This window comes from Daphnia magna, linkage group LG3 (assembly GCF_020631705.1).
Source record: "Daphnia magna isolate NIES linkage group LG3, ASM2063170v1.1, whole genome shotgun sequence".
Classification (NCBI taxonomy): domain Eukaryota; kingdom Metazoa; phylum Arthropoda; class Branchiopoda; order Diplostraca; family Daphniidae; genus Daphnia; species Daphnia magna.
Genome location: NC_059184.1, coordinates 4597738 through 4605817, shown reverse-complemented (window position 1 = coordinate 4605817; position 8080 = coordinate 4597738). Strand labels below are relative to the sequence as shown.

The window sequence follows — 8080 nt, the reverse complement described above, 5'->3', positions numbered from 1 at the left end:
ACATTTACAAGGACCCACTATTTTTCAGGGACCAATAAACGGAACTTCTGCTCCAAGTCGATAGGTCCCTGCACGATTTTTATACGTCCATCTGTTGTTTCTAAAAAAAAAAAAAAATGGTGCTGTGTACAAGAAGAAGAAGAGAAAAAACTACATCACAACGTCGGTGGTGGTCAACAACCGCGATATCCTGTTTGGCAGACAGAGAGAAAAAAAATAAATAAATACGTGCAATATTTATATCTGTAGATAATTAGTTTAGCTGTCTTGGAAAACATTGATGAATGTGGTACATCAGATTGTATTACGTGTGTGATACAAGCAGAAGCTACACAGAAGCAAATGTTTTTTGTTTTTGTTTTCAAGAAAACAATCGAATCAATTCAAATGGTTTGTGATGGTGCGTTTGGGCAGTGGGTCGTCGTTTCCGGCGGACGGTCGTTGAACTTGACGTGGTCGATTCCTGGGGACGAACGTAATCTCTTTATCTAATTCAATTTTTTCCTTATTTCAAGTTGTTTGTGTTTGTCTTTGATTCCCTTTTCTTCTATAACCTCCGTTTGCTTGAGACAATCCGGGATGATTGAAAAGGACAATTTTAGTTCATTGACATGGAATAACCGGATTCTTTCAACGCCTCCTGCCTCAATAGCTCCCTCTCAAAAGATTTTCAATATTTTTATCTTATATTATTCATGTTTAAAATAAACTGGAAGTGGACTTTCCTCCCTTCATTCTTGTTGCAAAGAACGATCTTCCTTTTGCGCTCAAACTGTCAGACTTTCAGAGTTAAAAATTGAAAGAAATAATTAGGCCGAGATGTTCGTCTTTTAATTGGACGCTCTTTTTTTATTCTAAACGTATTGATGTTGCCCTAAACATGACGTCTTTTGTTCCTCTGAATGGTTTACCGTTAGACTAGTTGCTTCACGACTTCTTTTTGCGTCCTTTTTTTGAAATTGTCCTTTTTGAAAATGAAAAACAATTATGGGCTGAATAACTCAATGCCATCATAATGAAACACCTGATTTTTGTTTTCCCCAATTTCATTTTAGCGTATCTTCAAAGCCAAGTCAAATTTCATTTAGCAATGACGCACTTTGAATTGAAAAAAAACAAGGGGGGATTTCAATGCGCAAAAAAAAAGGCGTTTACAAAAAAGGACGACATTCTAGACGCGCGTAAATGTATTACGATGGTTGCGTCAATATTGTTAGGTTCTCCGCGTTGTAACCCATCCAGAGCGTCCCCAGCATTGTTTTTGTTTTTTTTCGGTTTCGCTTGGATTTTCCATATCAATCTCGTTTTGAAATGCGCAGCACGATTCCGAGTCAACCTGCGGCAAAAAAGGGAAACAAAAAAAAATGGGAAGACGAACAGAAAAGAGGTAAATAATGAAAATAGGGATTATTATTATACGCTTGAAAAAGAATTAGAATCGAAAGCCACACACACTGACACACCGTCTATTACCGCTCTTTGGGCACGCTGCCAAAAATGTTGGGTGTGGTTGCCAATCTCTGCGTGTAACGCTGTACACGTAATCGTCCGCTGTGACCTTAGCAGAGATACTGCACGTCTAACTTGTTGTTTTCGTTTCGAATTTCAGCGTGAAAGCAAATATAGCAAATTGAAAAGTAGAAAGCACCAGAAGAAGAAGAAAAAAAAAAGCTATCAGTCATTCCATGGCTACTCGGCGAAATCAGAATTCCACTCACGCCCTTGTGTGCGCATTCGTTCAACGAAAAATCGAAAACAAAAAAGAAAGAAGTTTCGTTAAAGTAAAGCCTGAGTAGCACTAACATTGCAATCAGACACACGTGACATTTCTCCTTTTGTTTTCAGCACGTTGACACATTGAGAATGAATTGGATGTTGTACGCAATCGATTGTTAATGAGAACTACGTAATAGGTGCTGCGAAACAGAGTGGGGCCCACTCTTCACCAAGTGCGGCCACACCCTTTCTGATGAAAAAGTTTGTAGGTGAACAGACTTGAGTGACGCCTTCGAATAATTTCATTTGTTTTCTGGCTTGTCTCTCTGTCTAAAGGCCAGGAAAACAAAAACAATAGAATAATCAAAAGAAAAACAATAAGAAAACGAAGTATAATAGAAATAAGGTCAGGCCGTTATCTAATCTTTGTGGTGTGCAAGAGACGAACATCGATCACGATTCTCTGTCGGGGACTTCTTTTTTTGGGATAACCAGAGCGGTTGGGTATAAAATGCAGGAATTTTTTCTTTTCGTATTTTTGACAGTTGTAATCGCTACGTCGTTATAAAACAATTCGACCGTAGCCGAAATGAATATTCAAAAAAAAAAAAAGAAGTTACAACATGTCGACCAACTGTTGCAATTGTATGTGTAATGTTGTATACAGATGCCAGCAGTTGGCTGACTGGTTTTTTCCCGGCACGCATGACAGCCAATCGGCCATCATTTTTTGCCTAAAATATAAAGTTTTAAACAACTTAGAGTCTCAATTATTTGAATTTAGGAAAATAAAAAGGTCTTTTTAGTTTTAGTTTCAAATGACAAGTTGAAAACGTACCCAAAGCTGTAGAACATCTTGATTTCAATGAACGATCAAACGACAGCATGAAGTAGCTATACGCGATGAACACGAGAGGGAGGCCTTCAAAGTATGAATAATTAATGCTTTACGCGAATGCAACATCCTCCAGCAATTCGGGATTTACTAATTAACGTGATGCGTTTTTATTATTCAACATACGTTGGGGGGTGTATTTGCTCACGTATTATTTGCCATCCATCACCATCATGCATATAATAATCTCCTTTTTAAAAGAAAAAATAGGTAGCCCAGCCCTTTTTTTTTCCCAGTAGCTTTTTCGAGCGAAAATTCTCCGGTTCAAAAACCCCTTGGCTGGAACACACGACAGAGGAATGCGCTTGTGTATTTTGGTTTTGTTTTTTCCAGCGTAACGTTGCAAATATTCATTTTTGTAACTAGAAGCGCCATTGAAGCCGATCTTTGACAATGGCTTTATCCGATAGGCGTGAAACTGTTCGTTTTCTTTCCACCTAAAAATTAGTTGTCCAGCGCCATTCGACTGGAACAAGAGCTCGAAAAATCTACGGCCAACATTCAGCTGAAATTGGTGATTTTTCAAGGCCGAACAACGGCCAATTTTAGGAGCAAAACAAAGAAGGGCGTGAAATTGTTTTAACTTTAGCACGAAAAAAAAAAAATCCCAGGGACCGCAGCAAAACATTTTCCTACGGTTTTTTTCTTTTTCTTTTCCTGAAGCTATTATGATAGAGTTACGTAGGTTTTGAAATTCGAATTAGTTCACTCCCTTTCAGCTCGATAAGGACATGAAATAGTAGGGTGTGGCGCTGTCTCGTTGCCGCCGCTACTCCGTTCGTTGACTCGCAGAATCAAGTCCGTGAAGTATAGGATACCGGTGTGCTCACCTTGGATTTTTTTTCTTCTTCTTGAATTCTGACCACCCCCTTTGCTGCTGTTTTTTTGTCATCGCGGTTTCAAGTAGCCGTCTGTTATTATACAACCCTTTCCCAACAAAATAGACACACACAAACACACAAAAGGAAAGAAGAAAAAAAATCAGCACGACGTAAAGATTTGCGGTTTAGAATTGCCGCGCGCTTAGTGGCTCAGTTGCGTCACGCCAGCAAAAAGAAAAGGGACGATTTATACGAGCGTCAGCGGGTTGCAATTCAAAGTGACTGGATATTAATCTAATTCGCTGGCTATTGTTTGTCGTTGCTCGCTCCGCTGCAGGTCGTCCTTCGATTCTGTCAGCGCTATGGCAGGCTAGTACGTTTTAAAAAAACTGTTGCGTATAGATAAAGAAATAGGATAGCTCCATTTGAACTACCAGGCTTATCCAAACGCATTTTATTCGAGATCTCGTTTCCATTCGGGATGAGCAGGGCGCCCTTATCGATGAAACGTATCCCCCTCCCCTCTGTTTCGTTTAGTTCTATTGTTGGTGTACACGAACGGCGACCCAAATCAAAGAAAATGCGAAGAAGAAAAGGACACCTATCCATTGTGAGAAATGAGCCCGTACTTGCACAACAACGAGCTGTTGCGTCAATGACGAGTCACAATATAAAGCTTTACGCTATACTGACTTTTGAAACGAATATACGACACTTGTTTATTTATTATTCAAACTTGGCTTTTTATGGCTATCGTGTCGTATATTCATGACGCATCGGCGACAGTGCGGATCCACCGGGAAGTCACACATTTAAACAAGTTAACCGTGTGTGTGTGAATTGGCATATTCTGTCGCGTGCACTAATGGATTTAAAAATAGCGCTGCTCTAACTGGTTTTTGACCGAAATTTTATTAAGATGAGCTACCGGTATTAAAGAACCGTCATTACAAGTCACGGTATAAAAACAGCTAATTGTACGAACCGAGAATGACAGGTTTTCTGTTTCAATTCTATATACTTGATGCTGTTATGCTCGCATATGCTGTGATGGTGATCTGGAATAACGCCATTTTTTAAATGTTACAGTTTGAATTTTTACTTTCAGTAGCCAAATGTGTCGTAACAGGACAACATTGGCGTAATTAAATGTACGGTCTTCATCGAAAATAAAAATGCGTTCGCAGACATGATACATAAACACGCCGCATTTCTTTTTTTATTTCCCTTTATTTTTATCTAATCATGGTTTCGTGAGAATTCTACCAGCTGGAATAAGAATCCCCCTATTCAATCTTTCGGTTTTATAGCGGGTTCTAATCTATCGTAGAAAAGAAAAAAACAACAAATTCTCGCCATAGGATAAATAAAGTGGCTTTAATGCATTCATATTGTAGCTTCCCCTTTTTTCAACTAACATCTCATTCCGGCAAGGGCCAAACGGAAAAGGTGGAATCAATTTACATGTTAGATGAAAAGGGGGTCTAAACAGTCAATTTAAATGCCCGTAAAACAATTTGCATTCGGTCGGTGAAATGCGTACACACGATGAATGTAATGAATTCTCACGGTCCCCCCCGCATCAGCTGAATAGTTAGAAAGAAAACGACGGAAAAAGAACCACGGACCACTTGCGTGATCTTCCCGAGAATACTGGGAAGGTCATCTCAAGAAGAGACTGACGCATCACATTTGCCAAAAGAAAATCAACGTAGAAATGTTTTTCGTTCCTTGGCATTTTTCGTATGTTCTCCTTTCTTGTTTTCCCCCCTCATTTGCGTCTATATGCCCTTTTAAGTCTTAAAAGAAAGAAAAAAAATCCCTTCTCCATTTTTAAATAGTTTTACAAATTCTTGAATTCCGCCTCAAGTCAGCCATCAGTCGTGCATGCTCTGATGCGCAACGACTGTCCGCCGGAAAAGCCCCACCCAGTCACCTTTGTGAGAAGATCACGCTGGTGATACCTTGTCGAGAAGAAAAAGCTCCTCAGGGGGGAAGACAAATCAGCGTTTCTTTTACCAAAAGGCCAGACAAACAGATGGTGCAGGATTTTTAGATACCGGTACGAAAAAAAAAAGGGAAGCACGCAGGTGTGGCATTTCTTTTTTTCATCGTTCAGCTGCATCGTTAATAGACGTGGCAATCAGCAAGTTGAGCATGCAACCAACCTGTTACAATAAGATAAAAATGCAGGTGACGAAATGAAACGGGTCAATACGCCCTGCAGGAATGGCAGCTAAAGGAACGTATCAGCAAATACACACTTCATTGGTATGCCCATAGTTAAAACGAGATCGGCAATGAACTTTGGAAGGATGGCGCCTACGTGACGTTGACAACTGGATATTACTACGACGCGTAAAACATTCCGAATTGTTTTGGGGAATTACGACGTTAACGAACACACCTGCTGTGTATTGGATATCTACATATTTGAAAAGTGATCGTGACCCTTCATCTGGTCTTTTCTCTAAGTGAAAAACTTGCCATGAACGGGTTTTTTTGTTTACAACAAGGTCGTCTTAAAAGATATACGTAGTCTTCTGAGGTGAAAACTTGAATGGCAAGGTGGACACGTAAGTGCCTTTTGAATCTATACTTTCAACTTTGCAATTGAATTTTTTGACAATTTCTTCGCTTTGTTATTTAAATTTCCATGTTTTTCTAGAAGAAATCAGATGTCTTTATTTGCATCGGCACGAAAACAGGAAAATCCAGTTGGATTCCGTTTACCAACTAAAGATGGATATCAATCATCAAACAACAAATGTAAGTTAGTTTTTCAAATGAATGTTGCGGTTCAAAATTTTTATTAGTCATTTGATTCCGAAGAAAAGAAATTAAGAATTATGACGTTTGTTCGACTTGTTGTTCATGGCTTTTCATTCGTTTATCAGTTATTGCGGCCAGCAAATGGGGACTACGTATGGTATGGCTGGACGGTCAAAGGAAATGAGCCGTGTCATGGTGAAGCGGCTTTGTTTTCCATTTGGATCTCACGCTGGGCCAATAGCTACTGAATTACACTTCTTATTTTTCCTTCTCCCCAATCTTTCTTTCTTCTCTCGATTTTCGGCCGCTTGCCCGTCTCCCCTCCCGTCTCCGAGACAGAGTTGATAGACAGTGATAGAGATTTCATGAAATGTATGCAGACATAAAGAAAAAAAAAATACTGTTGACCTCTTTTATTTATTATATCGTTAACTTTATAATTTCCAGATTTGTCACAATGGAGATCGAACTTCTGCTTTCCTTTTTTTCCAACACACTTCAATTTCTTAAGAAAATTCACATGTCTAACGCTCTATTTCCTTCGACGAGATTTTATCAACACGCTTATTGAGAAGTATCATTTCTTTCAAATAAAAAAACAAACAAACACAGTGTGTCTCTTCTCCGTGATGAACTCCACCCTGTTTTGTTTTAACGTAGACACCTGAACGGAGCCACGCCTAAAAATGTGTATATCTATATCAATGGGTTGTGTTATAGAAGATGGACATGGATGCGTGAGCCCATCAGTCATGGCATTGATTCAAGTGGCACTTTTTCATTTTGAAAACCAGTCTAATAAATAGTCAATTATTTTCTCTTCGCGGTGATGATATTTTCCGTATAATATACATGATATTGCCTATACAGCCCAAATAGAAGCAAATAAAAAGCCATATCATGTCTACCGCAGGTTGTGTGTTTCTATGCATGACGGAAATTTGGAAATGCAAAAGGCAGGTATTTCTTGAAAAGGGTAGGCAGTTTTTATTAAGCGAAGAATCTATTGGAAAGCAAGTAACAGCACTTGGGGGCAATCGACTTTTGATTTAACTGCTGTCTGTATTTTCCAAGGTTGTTAAACAACATCACGATGATAAGATTGAATAACTCTGGGAATCTTGTAAAATAGACAAGTACAACAAACTGGATTTGGCGTCAGATAAATTACTTTTGACAGAAACCCCTGCTGATGAAAAAAAAAATAAAATACAATTTATATATATATAGATAAAATATGCAAAACTGCTGGGAAAATGCTTGTTAGAAGTGGCCCGACTTCAAATGACAGATTCTCAAACAACATGATTCATATACAAGATTTATCAATCAACTGTCGTTGGTTGCCACGTAAAAAAAAAAGTGTCAAAAACGTAATTGCCTTGCGCAGTATAAAACGGACGTGTTTGAATCAAAGATATAGACGTCGGCAAACCTGGTTTCGTGGACAGGTTCCCCACATGAAGAACGTTTGGCTTTCTACGAAAAGAATGAATGCTCTTTTCTTTCAGCCGATCACCTTCCTTTTTTTCAAATAATGCCAGTTGTTGCACGTACGAGTCGTAATACGTGAACACTCGGCATCGGGACGCGGAAAAGAAGTTGTCTGGCATAGCACCACAACTAATAAGAATGAAGACACATAAATTCCTTCATCTCACGATTCGATTGTTCCTTTTCTTTGCCCAATCGTTTCATTTATAGCTATCGCTGTATTGTGTAAAGCAGCTTTATTTTTATTTTTCTTGTTTAGTATTTCGTTATAAATTTCTTTCGAAGATGCTATTCCGACTCCACCCAAATGCAGTTGTATAGCGGGCCACACCTTAAAGTGCTATAGTCAATCCGTCTGGAATTGAGATACTGAAACGAAATT

The 8080-nt window shown here is 38.9% G+C and overlaps 2 long non-coding RNA genes across 4 annotated transcripts; one reads left to right on the top strand and one right to left on the bottom strand.

The window, feature by feature from the left end:
• Positions 1-283: 283 nt before the first annotated feature.
• Positions 284-3736, bottom strand: LOC116918460. 2 transcript variants are annotated; one of them, XR_006644092.1, is made up of 5 exons: positions 3442-3729; positions 2555-2638; positions 1474-2450; positions 1025-1336; positions 284-964 (listed from the first exon to the last, which is right to left on the bottom strand). It is a non-coding gene; the product is annotated as an uncharacterized LOC116918460 (long non-coding RNA). The 2 variants fall into 2 exon arrangements; XR_006644091.1 differs by having other exon boundaries at positions 284-1336; positions 3442-3736.
• Positions 3737-5612: 1876 nt separating this feature from the next.
• Positions 5613-6811, top strand: LOC116918654. Of its 2 annotated transcripts, XR_006644116.1 has the most exons (4): positions 5613-6008; positions 6101-6201; positions 6330-6576; positions 6652-6811. It is a non-coding gene; the product is annotated as an uncharacterized LOC116918654 (long non-coding RNA). The 2 variants fall into 2 exon arrangements; XR_004391595.2 differs by having other exon boundaries at positions 5614-6008; positions 6330-6811.
• The last annotated feature ends 1269 nt before the right edge of the window (positions 6812-8080 follow it).